Genomic DNA, 17227 nt, shown 5'->3' on the forward strand with positions numbered 1-17227 from the left:
GCCGGCACCATATATGCAGATCTAGGTGATGATCCAGTCTTCTCCATGTATGGCTATCCAGGGTTTGATGAGGTCAGTGTATGGAGCGTGTCATGAGGCGTGACTGACTGACGGCCATATATGCGGCGTGACAGACAACTGACTGACTGACTGAATCAAGTTCAATCATGATAGGTGAAAGTTAGACTACCACAAAGGTTAACTAACTGTTCCATAAGGAGGCTGAACTGTTAATTGTTAATTATGGCCCAGTTGTATGGCACGTTTTGTATGCAAAGTATGATACCGTAGCATAGTGTTACTGCTTCCTCTGTCACAAATACAGTAAAATAATAAATGTCTGGTCAGGTTGTAAAATGACGACACTCTTAAGGAAATGTTATGATTTGTATGACAAAGTACACACACACACACACACACACACACACACACACACACACACACACGGCTTGAGGAATGAGGAACTGAAACTTTCCTGTTTCCTCAAACTTTCCTTCAGATCTCCTTCCTTCAGAAGTGTCACCACCAGACCACCACTCAGGCTACTTCTGCTCTACAGTACATTGCTGCTGTCCTGCCCTTATCTTTCCTATATATATATAATATCTGTGTATTTATAGTCTGTATATTCATAGTCTAAATGCACTTTAATTTTCATCTGGATAACTCCTCACTTGAATGTTCCAAGTGAAAAATATGTATGAACTAATGATTGCTGGCTGTGTGACATAAGACATTGGTTAACTGAAGATGTAACTGAAACCTGCACTGAAACCTGCACCCTGTTAATAAAGTAAGGGCCTAAATTGTCTGAGCTGCTCCAGTGCCTCCTTCTCTCACGGCTTGAGGTATGTTTCTACTGAAGCAGCTTCTACTGTATACTGGCGGTTCCCAAACAGTGTGCCGAGGGACACTGCATGGTGTGATGTGAGACAGACACAGATGTGCTATGGAATTCTGTTACAACCACATTATTATTATTGCAATATGTACAACTAGAAAAACGGGATAATAAAAATCACACCCATGTGAAGTGAGGGGCGCTAATATATTAAAGTCTAACTCATGTTGCTATGATTAGGTGATGTAATGGTGATGTAAAACAAACGGTGTCAAAACAAACATTGAATTATCTTTATTGTTAATGGCATTTAATGTTTGTGTTAGGGACAAAATGACGTACATTTTCCCTTCCTTGTCATCACTGTGCTTAACACCGGTGCTCCACAGGGGACTATCTTATCCCCCTTACTTTTCTCCTTATATACAAATTAATTCCAGTTAGACCAGGATATGTTTCATTTGTTCAAATATGCGGATGATATGGCCCTGGTTGCCTTACTGAAGAAGGGGGACACAGTGGGGGAGGAAGCATACAGGGCACATGTGTTATCTCTTCAGAACTGCTGCGATAAAAGCTCCTTAGGGATCAATGTGACAAAAACAAAATAACTTGTCATTCATGAAAAGGAACCTGTGCAGTCCATTACAATTGGTGGACAAATAGTGGAGGTAGTAGACACTTTTAAATACTTAGGCACATATATTGACAGCAAACTCAATTTCAGTGAAAATACTGACCAGATTTTTAAAACTTGTAACCAACGCCTCCACCTACTACGCAAGCTCAACTCTGAGCAAGCATATTATGGAAACAGTCTATAAAAACCTGATAGAGGGAATCTTGACTTTTGACATGGCAATGTGGTTTGGCAATCTAAATGTAAAAGGAAGAAGCAAGCTGCAGCGAATAGTAAATCTAGCCTCAAAAATAATTGGGAAGAGACAGCAACAATTAGGCTGTATCTACAAGGAGGTACTTCGTAAAAAAGCTATCAAGATAGCAAATGACCCCTCTCATCCACTCTGCAGGGAGTTCGAACTACTTCCCTCTGGTAGACGGTACAAAGTATTTAAAAAAATTCTTTCATACCAAATGCCATTAAGGCACTAAATGATACCATGTCTCGCTAGATTTGTTTGTTTTCCAATGCATCTGCCACTGTTGTCCTGCACTTTTTTGCCATGAGAAAATAATTGTGTTAAGTGTTGTTGCTGTTGTTGTAACCGTTTGTTTTTTACTGTTTGAGACCGAAGACGAATTTCCACACGTGGACAATAAATGAAACTAACTAACTAACTAACATTGAACTAAAAACATACATTAAACCTGTATATAGGAGTACAAAAACTGCCCTGAAACTGGGAGGTCAGGGGTTCGATCCCCGGCCGGGTCATACCAAAGACTGTGAAAATGGGACCCAATGCCTCCCTGCTTGACACTCAGCATCAATGGGTTGGATTGGAGGTCAAATCAACTAAACCATTCTAAACGGGCACCCATTTTGGTGTTAGCATCGTGTTGTGCTTTAGCTATTGAAAAATAGCAGATCTACAAACATATCGCGCCACCGAGTGGCGCGATATAAGCTTGTAGGTCTGCTATTTTTGAAAAATCGAAGAACGACTGACATTTTTAGAATCTGATCTGAGGTCAGAATGGGTTCGTCAGACCAGTGTGTGTCCAGTGGAAACCTCGCATGAATCTGATCTCAGGTCAGAATGGGCTAATGATCCCCGAGCACGGCACACTCTGCGGCTCACCACTCCAAGAGATGGGTCAAATGCAGAGAACAAATTTCACTGGGTCCCAATTTCTTTTTGCCCATTGGTGTGCTGCCTTGGACACAAAACGTTTGAAAACCACTGCTATGCAGTATGTGTTTAGCCACAGCAAATCGGTTACCAAATGTATTGCAGTATTATAAAATGTGTTATATTTCCAGCCATTAAATAATCAACACTATGGACAAAATAATCACTGTAAAAAGTAATAAACAAAGAGTAGCCTACAAAAGAAAATCCAGTTCCTTACCCTGTGTACAGGCTACAGTATACTGTACCAAACAAAAGTCATCATCATCTATCATCATCAACATTAAAAACAAATCCTCTGTAATTGACCGATATCACTGAATTGTGGAACTTCTGTCTCTACCACAGTGGAATGTGATGAAAAACGGAAGAATTACCAATCATCTAAAAAGATTCCCCATCTTCACTGTGGCAGTTTTTGTGTCATGTTTATTTTTGCAATATTTTCTTCTCCCTCGGTTTAGAGAGAAATTGTAGCTTACCTCAGTCCTGTATTTCTTGGCACAGTTAGTTAGTTGTAGCTATTGCTCAACTGCTGTATGTGAGCCCCTCTGTTCTGCTGCCTTGAGCTGCTACCTGCTGTCGACTGGCACGTCCCTCTATTTACAAGATAAAAACATCCAGGGCAGATAATGGAAATTATTAGTAGGCAGATACCGTTGCAATTTATCTCCCACGCTCGCCAAACACCGTTTCCGTAGTAACAACTGGCCTCTTAACATGAAGCCGTATGGGTGGCCATGGGCTCCACACGACTGTCTGCTCTGCGTTATTAAATCTTGGCAGTTATCTAGGCCCAGCACTTCTACATATACACCTCCTGAGTCCTGATTATGTGGAAGGAGAAGACGTGGACACAAAACGGCCCCTCCTCTCCTCATCTGTGATGAAGGCTATATGTATAGGGACACCTGCTCTGCTATTCAAACAGCTTTGTTGTTGAACTGCCATGCTGTCTATACTGCACCTAATAATAACGATGATTTACAGGGGAATGTACATAGAGTGATAAGACTTAATGGGCTTACAGTTCAATTTTTCATTTACTACCATGTCAGTTCATTTTGTATCCTATAGCCGGCTGCAGTGGAAAGTCCCAAGGGCGCACTCTAAGACATCTGAGAGATCAATGTACTTGGAGGATTTGGGTCAAGTTTCTCACAAGGAAGTAAAGAATTCCATGCAAGTAGTCCCGATACATTTCAAAAGGTTTGAAAGAAGGGCTTTTTCAAATGTGTACAAAGAGTCCTTTTGAAGATGGCTTAATATATGTAAATTGATGCGAGACTGAGCTTGGTTCTCACATATTGCTTTTAAATACTTGGTGAATAAGTGTTGTTATTTATTTTCTATTCTTTTGTGACATACAGCAGTTTGAGCAATAGCTACAACTAACTAACTGTGCCAAGAAATACAGGACTGAGGTAAGCTACAATTTCTCTCTTCTCTTAAAATGGAGAAAATAATGTATGCCTAAATCAACCATTAACTGTTAATTAACAAATTATAACTAGTACAGAACACTGCTACCAGGAAAGAAAATCACCATATCGCCCCTAGTGCTCATTTCCGTACATTGGCTCCCAATACACACTAGTTCCAACTTCAAGATTCTACTATAAAACAGTACACAACCCGTCCCACTGGGAGGAGACCCCGGGGCAGACCAAGGCGCAGTTGGAGAAAACACATCGACTCACTGTGTTTGGAGTCTGGAGCACTCTGGTGGAGCTGTTGCCCCCGTGACCAGACTACGGATAAGCGGTTGAAGATGGATGGATGGATGAACCGTCATATACCTATCACTAGTCACTCCGTATACTATTAGACTCATATAATGACAAAATCCTGGTCTTTTAACCATTCCCCAAATAAATAAAGCTGGTGGCAGGGCATTCTCTTACCGACCCCTTAGTCTTTGGAACCACCTCCCAATCCATATTTGAGTCTAGCTCAGTTGACCTATTTAACAGCAGAGAGCAGACTCAACACACCTAAACACATCAGTATTCAAATAAACCAGGTGGCAGGTACTAAGGTGTGACAGTCTTATCTTTTGTTTACAGAGTTGTGTGTGTGCCAAGTGCGTATAGTACAGTGTATAATATATGCACGTGTGTGAGTGTGTATATATTCATGTATAGAGCATTCATTACTTACTGTTACTTATTAATGTATGTGCGTTGTATATGTATACTTTACTGCACAAAAAGCATGGAATATGGATGTGTATATTACAGGAAAGTCCCGTGAAACGTTCCAACAAACTCCGGTAAACTCCCGTATTGTACCATCGTATATTGCTGTATATGCCTGCTAAACTTGAGGTTTATGGGCAAATCTAGTGCCCATAATTGCCTGTTAACTCCTCTTTTCACGCAGGGACACAGGGGAAAACTGGGGGGCTCACTGGCTTGGGGTTCACTGTTTGGGGGGACACTGGGGGTTCACTGTTTGGGGGGACAGTGGGGGGGACACTGTCTGGGGGGGGGGTCACTGGCTGGGGGGACACTGTCTGGGGGACACTGGGGGGACACTGTCTGGGGGGACACTGTCTGTGGGGACACTGGCTGGGGGGACACTGTCTGTGGGGACACTGTCTGTGGGGACACTGGCTGGGGGGACACTGGCTGGGGGGGACACTGGGGGGACACTGTCTGGGGGGACACTGTCTGTGGGGACACTGTCTGTGGGGACACTGGCTGGGGGGACACTGGCTGGGGGGACACTGGGGGGACACTGTCTGGGGGGACACTGTCTGGGGGGACACTGTCTGTGGGGACACTGGCTGGGGGGACACTGGCTGGGGGGGACACTGGGGGGACACTGTCTGTGGGGACACTGTCTGTGGGGACACTGGCTGGGGGGACACTGGCTGGGGGGACACTGGGGGGACACTGTCTGGGGGGACACTGTCTGGGGGGACACTGTCTGGGGGGACACTGTCTGTGGGGACACTGGCTGGGGGGACACTGGCTGGGGGGTCACTGGGGGGACACTGTCTGGGGGGGTCACTGGCTGGGGGGACACTGTCTGGGGGGGACAATGGGGGGGACACTGTCTGGGGGGGTCACTGGCTGGGGGGTCACTGTGGGGACACTGGCTGGGTGGTCACTGGCTGGGGGGTCACTGGGTGGGGGAGGACACTGGGGGAACACTGTCTGGGGGGGGACAGTCTGGGGGACACTGGGGGAACACTGTCTGGGGGGGACACAGTCTGGGGGACACTGGGGGAACACTGTCTGGGTGGACACTGTCTGGGGGGTCACTGGGGGACACAGTGTGTGTGTGTATACAAGATATATTAGTGAACGAAAACCTGAACCTGTGAACCATGAATTCAATAACAAATAGCTCACGTCATTGGAATGAGTTTTGACGCACACAGACCGTGAAAACCGCACACACACGCTGCTGCTGTGCAAATAGCTGCATCTCCTCCTCCCGTCCTGCCTGTCTCTGTCACTGTGGTCCGTGACACCGTGACCATGCATGCACATTTACGACAGTCTATATTAGATTGCCTCGCTGCAGTGGCTGGGCTGTCAATGAATGTGCAGCCTAAGGCTTACTGTATGTGGTACTGGTGGTGGTGGGATGGCTGGGTTATACCTATAGATGCGGATAGGGTCCCCACTTGCGCTGGCTCGGCACATTTTGGCAATCAAGCGACGCGTCGGGTTTATCCTTAAACGAGACGACGAAATTGCACATACCTGCTGTAGATCACCGTAGGCCTATATACCGTTGGGAGACTTGACTGATCCAGCTGCAGCAGTCTCCCTCCAATGCCTCTCCATGTCATGAAACTATTCCAGCACAGGTAGTGCAAATACTCGCATATATGTATAGGCCTATATGCGCATATGCAAAACAGTGTTTAAATGGCATCTAACTTGCAACATTGTTTTTAATTGCGCTATTTGAATTGCTTGTACACTTGGAAATATTCTACCAATGTATAATATTTCTTAGTTTTATATATTTTAGGAGTGAATACATTACATTACAGTACATACATACGTTTAGATGCCTGTAACAGCTTGTCAGTCAATGCTGCTCCGCTTTTCTACGACAGAAAAACATGCGAGGACAAAGACTACGGCTGCTCCCGACCTGATGTGATATTTGGCCGGGCGCACGCCAAAGTTCAAGTTCACGCTCGAATGATAAATGCCGAAAATTGCGGCGATATTGCATGCGCCCATATTTGGGCGTACACCACGTTGATAAATGAGGGCCCATGTGTTTGGATAAAATCTGAAGGAGCAACATAAATATATTTTACATAAGTCGGCCTCCTGGTGGTGCTATAAAGAGCAGATGTGAAATACAGGGCAAAGGTTTGTCCTTGGCCTCTAAGAAGTGTGCATATAAAAGTTTTACACAGATCGGTGCAGTTATAGGTAAATCGCGAATAGTCCACCATTTATTCCGGTCTCTGCAAAAAAAAATCTTTATCCCGCCTACAATTAGTACAAAACTGCCAGACTGTTAACCAACTCCAAAAGACACGACCACATCACCCCGATCTTAGCTACTCTCCATTGGTTACCCGTTAGTTTCAGAATAGATTTGGCTTGGCTTTCTGCATCACCTTGTTGCTGAAGAAGGCAAAGGCAAAGATATTGGCCGGGGAGCCCATCACAAAGGACCATGTAGACAGACAGCACATGGCTTCTGTTGGGGTCAGCTCTCTGTTGTATTCTGAAAAGAAGGATGCAAATAAAATAAACAAAGTTGATGTTCAACAAATGCAAGTGAAATGAATGTTGTGCAACTCCAAGTCTAACATGTGCACTTAGTTGCTTGGGAATGTCTTGCTGTGAACCCATAAGCTTCTAATAACGTGGATTCACTCGTGGATTGACCCCTACCGGGGAGGAAGCGTGAATGAATCCACGTTACAAATCTGGCCAAAGCCAGGCTAATAAGCCAACATTATATTTGTGGTGGGAAAATCGAACAACACAATATTGTCCCATCCGGACACAATGGTTCAGTGCTTATTATTTAAAAGTCATACTGTGTAATTTTAGTGGTGCTAGCCAATAACCATAAATAATTAGCCGCTTTAAATCATTGGCGACTTGTGTACTTACTTGTGCAGTCTGATTACTTTTAAGGACAATGCTTGCCCAAAAAGACATCCAGCACAGATTTGGGAAAGCACACAGCACATTCACTACATAATTATGTATTTTATTGTCTCCACCAGCCGAAGGCATGGTGGGAGAGTATGTTTTGCACTCCGTCCGTCCGTCCGTCCGTCCGTGTGTCCGTGTGTCCGTGTGTCCGTCCGTCCGTGAGCAGCTAATCTCGCCCACCGTTAACCCGGTCGATGCCAAATTTTGCACACACACTCCCTGGATGCCAACGATGAACCTCTGCCCCAAACTTTCCAGAACGGCCTGTTATAGCGCCACCAGGAGGCTGCTTTGTGCAAAACAAGTTTTTGCACAGTACACCTACAGAATTTGTCCAAACATCACGCAAATTTGTACACAGTCTCTCTAGAGCCATTCAACGGAACGGGTAGTTCACATTTCTCAGACTCCATCCTGATTGGTTAAGATTGGCTTCCAAAATTCACAGGAGTGCTCAGTTTCAAACAAAATGCTGCAAATCATGAACACATCGTGTGATTTCCGTGAAATTGTGCACCCACATTCCCACTAGGCCGAGGACGAAATGCCACATCAACAATTTCAACTCAGCCTCAAGGTGGCGCTATAACTGGCCCAAAAGTGTTTTTACCTCTAACTGCACGGATCTGTGGATAACTTTGTATGCCAACTCCCTAGAGGCCAAGGAAAAACCTTTGCCTGGAAATTTTCCCATCTGCTCTTTATAGCGCCACCAGGAGGCCCACATATGTAAAACACATTTTATATTATTACTCCTTCAGATTTTATCCAAATTTCACGCAAATCGGTACACATGATCTCCATAGTCATGTGATCAAGACAGGTTTGTTTGATTTCTCATATTACATCCTGATTGGCCACGATTGGCTCCTACAGTTTTCAGGAGTAGCCCGCTTTGTACAAATCGCCACAACTCCTCAACGCAGCGTCCGATTGCGAACTGTGCACGCATATTCCCACTAGGCTGAGGAAGAAATGCCACTTGACAGTTTTCAACAGCCTGATGGTGGCGCTACAACAAGCCAAGTCGCGTCATGCACTCGCGCACACACACACACACACACACACACACACACACACACACACACACACACACACACACACACACACACACACACACACACACACACACACACACACACACACACACACACACACACACACACACACACACACACACACACACACACACACACACGCCAGGGAGCAGGGCTAACTAGACCCCCCACTGGTCAAAATCTGTGCTTGAACAACCTTTGGCAATTCTCATTTTAAATCTATACATTTACACTTAATACAATATTTGTTTTGATTGCCCTGGTGGAGACCTGTGCCGATTGGCACTTTATCTAGTTCCTGGTGATACCATAAAATATAACATGAAATTATAAGCTTGGACTTTTGGATGGCAGTTTCCTCAAGAATGAGCTCGGCCTTTCCGAAGGACTATTGGAGAACAGTAGGCATATAAGCTATAAAGGCTAAATAGACTTTAAACCCTGGGCTCCTCAACGCACGGCATTAAACACTTTAGCATTACTCACATCAATGCCTTCTATACAGTAATACCTGCGTAAATCCCCCTGTGCCTCTCACCAATAGCAATGTACATTTTCTCTCTCATTATCATGACATTCTGATCCACTCAATATTGTAAGCCATAAACAAGTGGTAACACAAAGCAAATAGGCAAAGTATAAAGTCTGGGTCATGTAAAATTGTTCAGAGAAATTAGATAAACTACCATGGACGCTATAGGAGGAGGACTTTGGTATTGATATTCGAGACCCGTCAGTGGGAATGAGGCCAAATTATACATCTGCACAATGATATCTAGTTGTTAAGGGCTTTTATTGGCTTATCACTTGTTGCTGGGAACTCAGGAAGGGGTTGTAAAAGCAGAACTGATACCAAGGCAAGGTGTTTGGGTGTTTTTGGAGCTCATTAAGGGCTACTCTCTCACATAAACTGAACTCTGACGCCTGAGTGTTTGAGGTTCCAATGCACGTAATACACATAATCCTGCGTGACTGCGTCAGCGAGAAATTGATGATATGCATAACAACAGTGTTTAATTGTTTACTTGTTCACCATGTGCACAGCCATTACTTTAAGCAAAATTAAAATACCACTGTTTATATAATCTCTGTACATTGTTGGGCTTGTTGTTCTTTTTTGGTACACACACACCAGTTTGATTTTGTCAACTAAAACTATGACGAAAAATGGGGAAAATTTTAATTAAAACGAAGCTATGATGACTGTAAGAGCCACTTTAGGAGGTTAAAACTAAAAACGTTGCACTTTCAGTAGAACTAACGAGAGAAAACACTAATCAGACGTAAAGGAGGTTCAATAGTGTTGACTTTTTTTGTTCGTTCTTTTTTTTAAGCTGAAAAAGTTAGCCGGCTTTTGCCTGACAGCGACGATATACTGTATAATATACAGTATCAGTATGTACAAATAAATGTGATCTAAGGTCTGGCTTAAAACAGTCCTATTTAACTCCACTGCTGTAGGTCTACAAATCACCATGAACAACACTGGTGTGATTATGTGCTCGTCTGTTCTCTCCTCACAGCACTTTCCCAATCATAGCATAATCAACTCAACTGTGTGGTGTGGAGTGTATGATCCATCTAGAATGGGTCATGTAAATATAAATCAAGATAACGGCAGAGCAGAGCATGCGCTATTATATATATTTCCAGTCAGGTATTTACCCCATTAAGACCTGAGGCCGATTCTATACTCTGCCTGTCTTTGAAAAATCGAAGAACGACTGACATAGAAACGTAGCTTTTTCAGAAAACTGTCAGGATGTAGAAGACATTTTTAGAATCTGATCTCAGGTCAAAAGGTTCTCAAACTTTGTCGTGCCACTGTAGTGATTTAGACCCAAGCTGGGATGGAACCCCAGGGATGGAACCCAGGGATGGAACCCCAGGGATGGAACCCCAGCCTCTCACCGGGCAAACCAACACACCAACCGACCGTGACCGAAACCTGGCAGAATCATTGTTGTTGCTGCTAATTTTGAGAACCACTGTTCAAAATCGTTTTCTGAAAAACACATGTTGCTATTTAGATAAATTCTATGATGACACGTTTTAATGGGTTAAATCTGATGTTAGCTATAGGAGAAGTCAGATGGAAATTTGCAGTGGTGGAAAGTAAAGTACATTTACTCAAGTACTGTACAATTTTGAGAAATTCAAAATTGTTATACTATTTTCTACTTTTACTTTTACTGCACTACCAGAAAATGTCAGAAAACGTGTTACTTTGTACGTTTGTATAACTTACGGCCTATTTCATACTTCTGAAATTTGAAAATAGCTGATCTATTTTTCGTACTTTTATACTGTATATAGCCTATATTTTGATTGCAGATATACTTTTACTCAAGTACAATTTTGACCACAGGCCTTTTCCTTGTAATGTAGAATTTTTATATTGTGGTATTGTTACTTTTACTTATTACAGTAAAAGTAAATAATCCGAGTACTTTCTCCAACCACTAGAAGCATGCGTGCAGTTTAATCAGAATGATGGGGCCCCTGTACGCCTCCTCCCCAGTGACATTTGTGCTGATACAGTGGGTCCTGCTCCAAATGACACACGCCAGACGGTGAAGCAGGGTGACTGTGTAATACTAGGGCGCTCTGTTCTTTATCTCCACCAGTAATTATTTGCAAACCTCGACGAACAACCTACGTGGAGCAAGAGACACGTGCCATTTATCCAAACTCAACTGACTGGTTTGGCGTCCTCTCGTTGCCTTGGTAATATAGGGATGTAGCTGTGACGCCAGATTCATCCACTGATCCCCCCCCCCCCCGTATGTCTTTGGGATTCTAGTTCTGACCTATTTTCTACAGGCTATGGTGCTGACAGATCCTCATTGTAGCCTATATTGCAGGATCTGCTCCTGAGAGATTACCTGTCTGCTATTGTGTGTTCGCGTGTGTGTGCCCAGTGTGCCCGCTCGTTCGTGCACTGTCAAGTTTTTAGACGTGGTTCTTAATCTCTACAAGACAGATCAAGACCTTGGGAGTGAGCGTGTGTTGCTTGTGCGCATGTGTGTATTGTATGCAGTGACGTTCCACTAGACCTTGGAGATCTGCCATCCATCAAGTGGTTTTCTGAGGAATTGCCCCTGCCACAGACCTGATTCCTGCTGAGTGTATAGTCTAGAAGCCTATGTCACACAGTCATTGACTGATCTGCCTTTCTTTGAGCTAAAAAAGAAAAGAAAAAAAAGAATCCATTCTCGATTTGCATTTTGAAAAATGACATTGTACTGCTTATCAGTTCGCCTATAGCCTAAGTGTAAGCTAAACAAACAGGCCAAATGCCAATCCCTTTGGCATATTGAACTAGGAAGACGGATGTGTAATTAAACTAGTCAACTAGCCCTAATAAGTAGCCTTAATAAGAACACTGCAAGGATACAAACCGGCATTCTCCCTCTTGGTTTAGTCGGTTCTTTTTTTAGAATACAGTATATATTTGGGTCATGCATCTGTGTTTTATACATTTTCTATAGTCATATTTCTTTTTTTTGCTGACACTTACCTTCATTATGAGCAGAACTATCTGCACAGCAAATTGAGCGTAACAGCTATTTCTTTGAGATGTCCGGAAAGTTTTCCATATGCTCAAAGTATAGCTAACTTTCCTGCACGTGATAACTTCAGTGTGTTCCTGCTTCTTTCCAGTTGTGCTCGCATGGCTCAATGTGTGCTCCATGTTTGCAGTGCTAAGCAGTCTCAGGGTGATTGGTTTTCTTTTCTCCATTATCATAGCAGTTCTCTCCAAGCACTTACAGTAAGCCCGACATGTGGCATGGTAGGATGAAAATAGCCACAAGGTATTGTGCTGCACATCATGTGAGGCATTGTGAGCTAGGCCGTAGGCTTATTTCCTTTTCCTCGACATGCCTAAAATAGGGATGCCAGGGTTATGACTAAGGTGTAAGGTTATGACTAAGGTGGTTAAAGTATAAAACATACATATGACAATGTGGGTGCGTTTACCAATTTCATTCACAATTGGAATTGTAGGAGAACCAATTTATCAGTGTGTTCCAATTCAGTCTGTCTGCTGTTTATTATATTCCTATTCTTGTTTATATCCTATGATTTCTCTCTCCTTGTTTGAAACTGGTAAATGTATTTTCTGTTTACTAAAGGGCTGGAGAGATACGGAGACCCCTGTCACTGACCAAACACACTCACTATAGCAGTTATTGCTATGGGAATATAGAGCTATTTGACACTTATTTGTGTAAAAACCACACAACCTTTAAATAGAAAATAATACTCTGCACAATAACATTTTAATTCAATCAAAGTGCCATGAGAAATAATTACAACTCTAGGACCCGTATTGAATTTTAATCACCATATTAATCACCTCGCCCAGTAATTCAGGCGTGACCATCTTTAAATATAGGCTACCCTGCCTACAAACAACACCATGCTTTTCCAGGATTGTTTGACTGCTGGACTTCTTTCTGTCAAGGCTATGTTTGCCTACGGCTGGCATTTTGATTTAATGTCATTGAACAAGGAACAAAATGTTATCTGCAGAGATGGTGAAGGTCTGAAGGACGCAGTGATCATAATCTAAAACCTCAACCCTCTCTCTCTTGGCTCCCTCTAGTGGGACATAGAGGTGTGGAGTCTCCTTTTGTGACTGCACTATACATCAGTTATTCTCCAAGTTTTCACGCCAGATTGATATGCATTTATCTAGGCCACAGAACCCCATTTTATATGATTTTTTTATCTCTGGGATGCTAATGTACACTGTGAAATCCACTGCATCTGTGCATCGGTGTCATTCTAGCATCGTCTGTCATTTTAGATTTTTGCATTTGCTATATTCAAAAATGGCATAGACAAGCTCACAGCGTGTCACATCGTACATTTTTGAATATATACATATATTAGTGAACATTTTATAGATATATTTTGTGCTTTTTCTGCCTTTATTAGATAAGGTACAGTAAGCTCAGCTGACAAGAAATGGGGGGAGAGAGATGGGGATTGACACGCAGCAAAGGTCGTCGGGAACGATTAGCAGCCTAGGTGCCCGGACCACTAAGATGGCCTAAAGCGAACATTTTGCTTCTGGGGATCCCTGGAACATAAATATTTTGAGATGGTGGTCCGTAAGCCAAATCATCATCATCATCATATCATATCATACTATAATTAACTAATGTCTGAATGAATGTCTGAATGTGTGTCAGAAACACTGTCGTAGCTCCTCACTGCCTGCACCAATCACTCCCACTTTTTCACATTGGCATTGACCATAATATTATGGAGGTCTTAACGAAGTCCTTTTTCCCCATTTAACAAATTATAATTTAATAATGTCTTTATTAGTGAATTAAAATTGCCCCATCATCGGGTAAGGACTAGTAAATATAATTTTAGGGGTCCTTGAGATTAAAAAGTTTGAGCACCACTGAAATATAAACATACGTTTTTCAGAAATCCTTTTAGGATTTAGAAGATATTTGTAGAATCAGCCCAGAGTTAAGAGTGTTCAAATGGACGTGTAATGGTGCATTTGGTTCCATTTGGTTACAGGCCTGCAAGAGCTCATTTGGTTATTATCAATACGTTTACCCCCCTGGTGTTCCCCAGACCCCACAATGAAAACCAGTGCACTACATAACACTTTAGTTTATTGCAGAAAGGGGCCTTATTTCAGTCACTTTACAAGTTCCCCCTCCACAAACTAGCCTATTAGGCCACCCATGCGGTCCAATTAAACTTGTAACATCTTAAACCTAGCTTAATTGAATCCCTGTACTGTGAATCTCCAGTTTAAATGAGCGCCGTTACACCGTAGTCAGAAAGACTGTGTATGGAGGGCAGACATCTAGGCCTACACCAGGTCGGGCATTCATCAATAGGAAAATGCAGAATTTGCACACGCCGCCGTTGAATTATGTTTAGCTTTAATTTATGCCTCCAAAGGGATATGCGTAAACAATTACAATTAGTTGCAACAGTCACAGTAAATCATAGTGTATCAGGGTACCAAAACAACAAGGGTGGATTTAAATGCAAATTGGGTCTGGGAAAGTTGGCTGCATCAGCATTTGAGTATACTGTATATTCAGAAATGCACTGTGTCTTGTAATTCTGCTCTAATAGCTGTAGTTTATACAACGTAGTCCATTCACAAAGCACACGGTAGCTATATTGTAAGGCCCTGTCCAATCAAACTGACTTATACTGTACTTAGATCATTCTACAATACTACAGTATAGTACTATAGGTCTGTTTTCACCTATTCCCAGTGAGTAACATCATATTTGACAGTATTTAACCCTCGAGATGCACTTGATAAAACTCGCTGCTCTGCCAAATATTGTGGCAATGTGGCAACTATAGTATTGACAGCTCTATTTTCTTGTTTTTTTAATTCATGTTAACAATTAATCTGAATCTGTCTGATGAATTGAATAGGGTGGACCCTGTTGTAAACAAGTGTAATGCTTTATCAGTGTGTCGTCCACAGTAACAGTCTTTGTATTGAGTTGTGCTTTCATGTGAAATGTACCATTCTGCAAACTGTTAATAAATACCCTATTGGCCTGAATATAAGACTACGGTACATTTTTTTCCCAATGGAAATATCCTAAAAACTCATGTGAAGTGAGGGGTGCTAATATGGTGATGTAAAACAAACGGTACCAACATAAACATTAAATGCCATTAACAATAAAGAGACAATATGACGTAATGAGGGTCATTATGACGTACATTTTCCCTTCATTGTCAATGGCGTTTTTAAAACAAACATTGAACTAAACACAAACATTAAACCTGTATATAGGAGGGGCTAGCGCCCCTCAAAAATGGGGTCGTATTATAATCGGGGGCTAGAATATTTGACATTCAGTGTTCTTTTTCCACAAATGAGTCTTGAAAAAATGGGGGTCGTCTTAGATTTGAGAGTCAGGACAATAGGCCTACGGGTAGCCTACTTCAATCAATCAATCAAACAAACAAACAAACGATGCTTTAACTCACTCACTCACAAACTGTAGTAGGTCTGAGTCAATTCAATTCAAGTCATTGTTGCCGAATGTTCCTCCCAGAATAGGGACACAAGAATGATTAAAGTGCAGATGTTTCCAGAAGCTTTGGTAACCTTGTGATCACAGCCATACAGTAAGGTGAAGAACCAAGGGTGCTCTCATAGTCATAGACCATTAGTGCTACATACACAGAACAGTCATTTTGTTCTTACCTCATATTCTCGGGGTATTGCATTGAAGTGCTTCCATGATAAGAGAAACCTTGGGCTTGTTCATCAGGGGTGAACACACAAGTGGAAGCTGGCGACTGGGAACCGGACGGAGTGACCATCCAAAGGCACTGAACCTCCACAGCAATCTGGGTGAACAGATTTGGCTGGCGAGAAAATCAATAAGGCTAGCAGTACACTACATGGACATGTGCTTCATAATTAGCAATACATATCTATAAGTAAACACAAATATGTTCAGGCTGGGGGGAAAAAAAAGGTTTCTCGACAGCAAAAACAATGCATGCCCACCCACTGAAGTATACGACCAATACAGTACAATATAATACGGCATTTGAAGTATACGACTAATAACAGTACAAAAATAGAATTTTTATTAGAAGCAAGCATATTTGGCCCTAAACATTATTGCATAATCCTGAGATTAATATTGCAGAGGTGGGTGGCGATTCAAATATATAAATATATTCGCGCTTAAGTGGTGCTTAATTTACCACATTATCTTAACAAAAAGAATAGACAAACTCAGTTTTCACAAAACCTTTGGTTATATCAAAAGAATACACGCCTCTACGACATATCCATGTAATGTACAGTCATGTGCCGAGACTTAAGCCCCAAACCACACTGGTAGAATTCAATGAGTTGGATTGGTGTGGTTGACCTTGAAACGGTTCTGTCCCAAGGAGTCCCTACCAGTGTGGTTTGGGCTTTAAACAATAAAATAAGGAAGAACAATAAAACATACAGTAAATGCATACTCTGTATGGCAACATAACAGAGCTATATGTTGCGTTATCCATGGCATAAAGAGACCGTCTACTCCCTGAGTGAATTGTTACAATGTGATTTTGTCCAGGGGAAAGACGGGAACACCCGGCCTTTTGTGCTGTGACCTCCTTCATGCGCGGGTGTGATTATTTTCCGAGTCATTTAAGTCACATAAAGGCGCTTCATTAATTAAGCGCTCATCCGTTTTTTAGGGGGTCCCCTTCATAGTCAGCTGAGCATTGCGGTCACGCGCCACTGAGGTAAATCCCCCTAATTGAGAACAGTCAAGAGAAGCATCTGTAAACAGCAGACGTTAAATAAATAATTGAGTATAAATACATGACCGCTACAGTGGG

Source organism: Protomyctophum parallelum (genome assembly GCF_964188405.1).
Source record: "Protomyctophum parallelum genome assembly, chromosome: 3".
Classification (NCBI taxonomy): domain Eukaryota; kingdom Metazoa; phylum Chordata; class Actinopteri; order Myctophiformes; family Myctophidae; genus Protomyctophum; species Protomyctophum parallelum.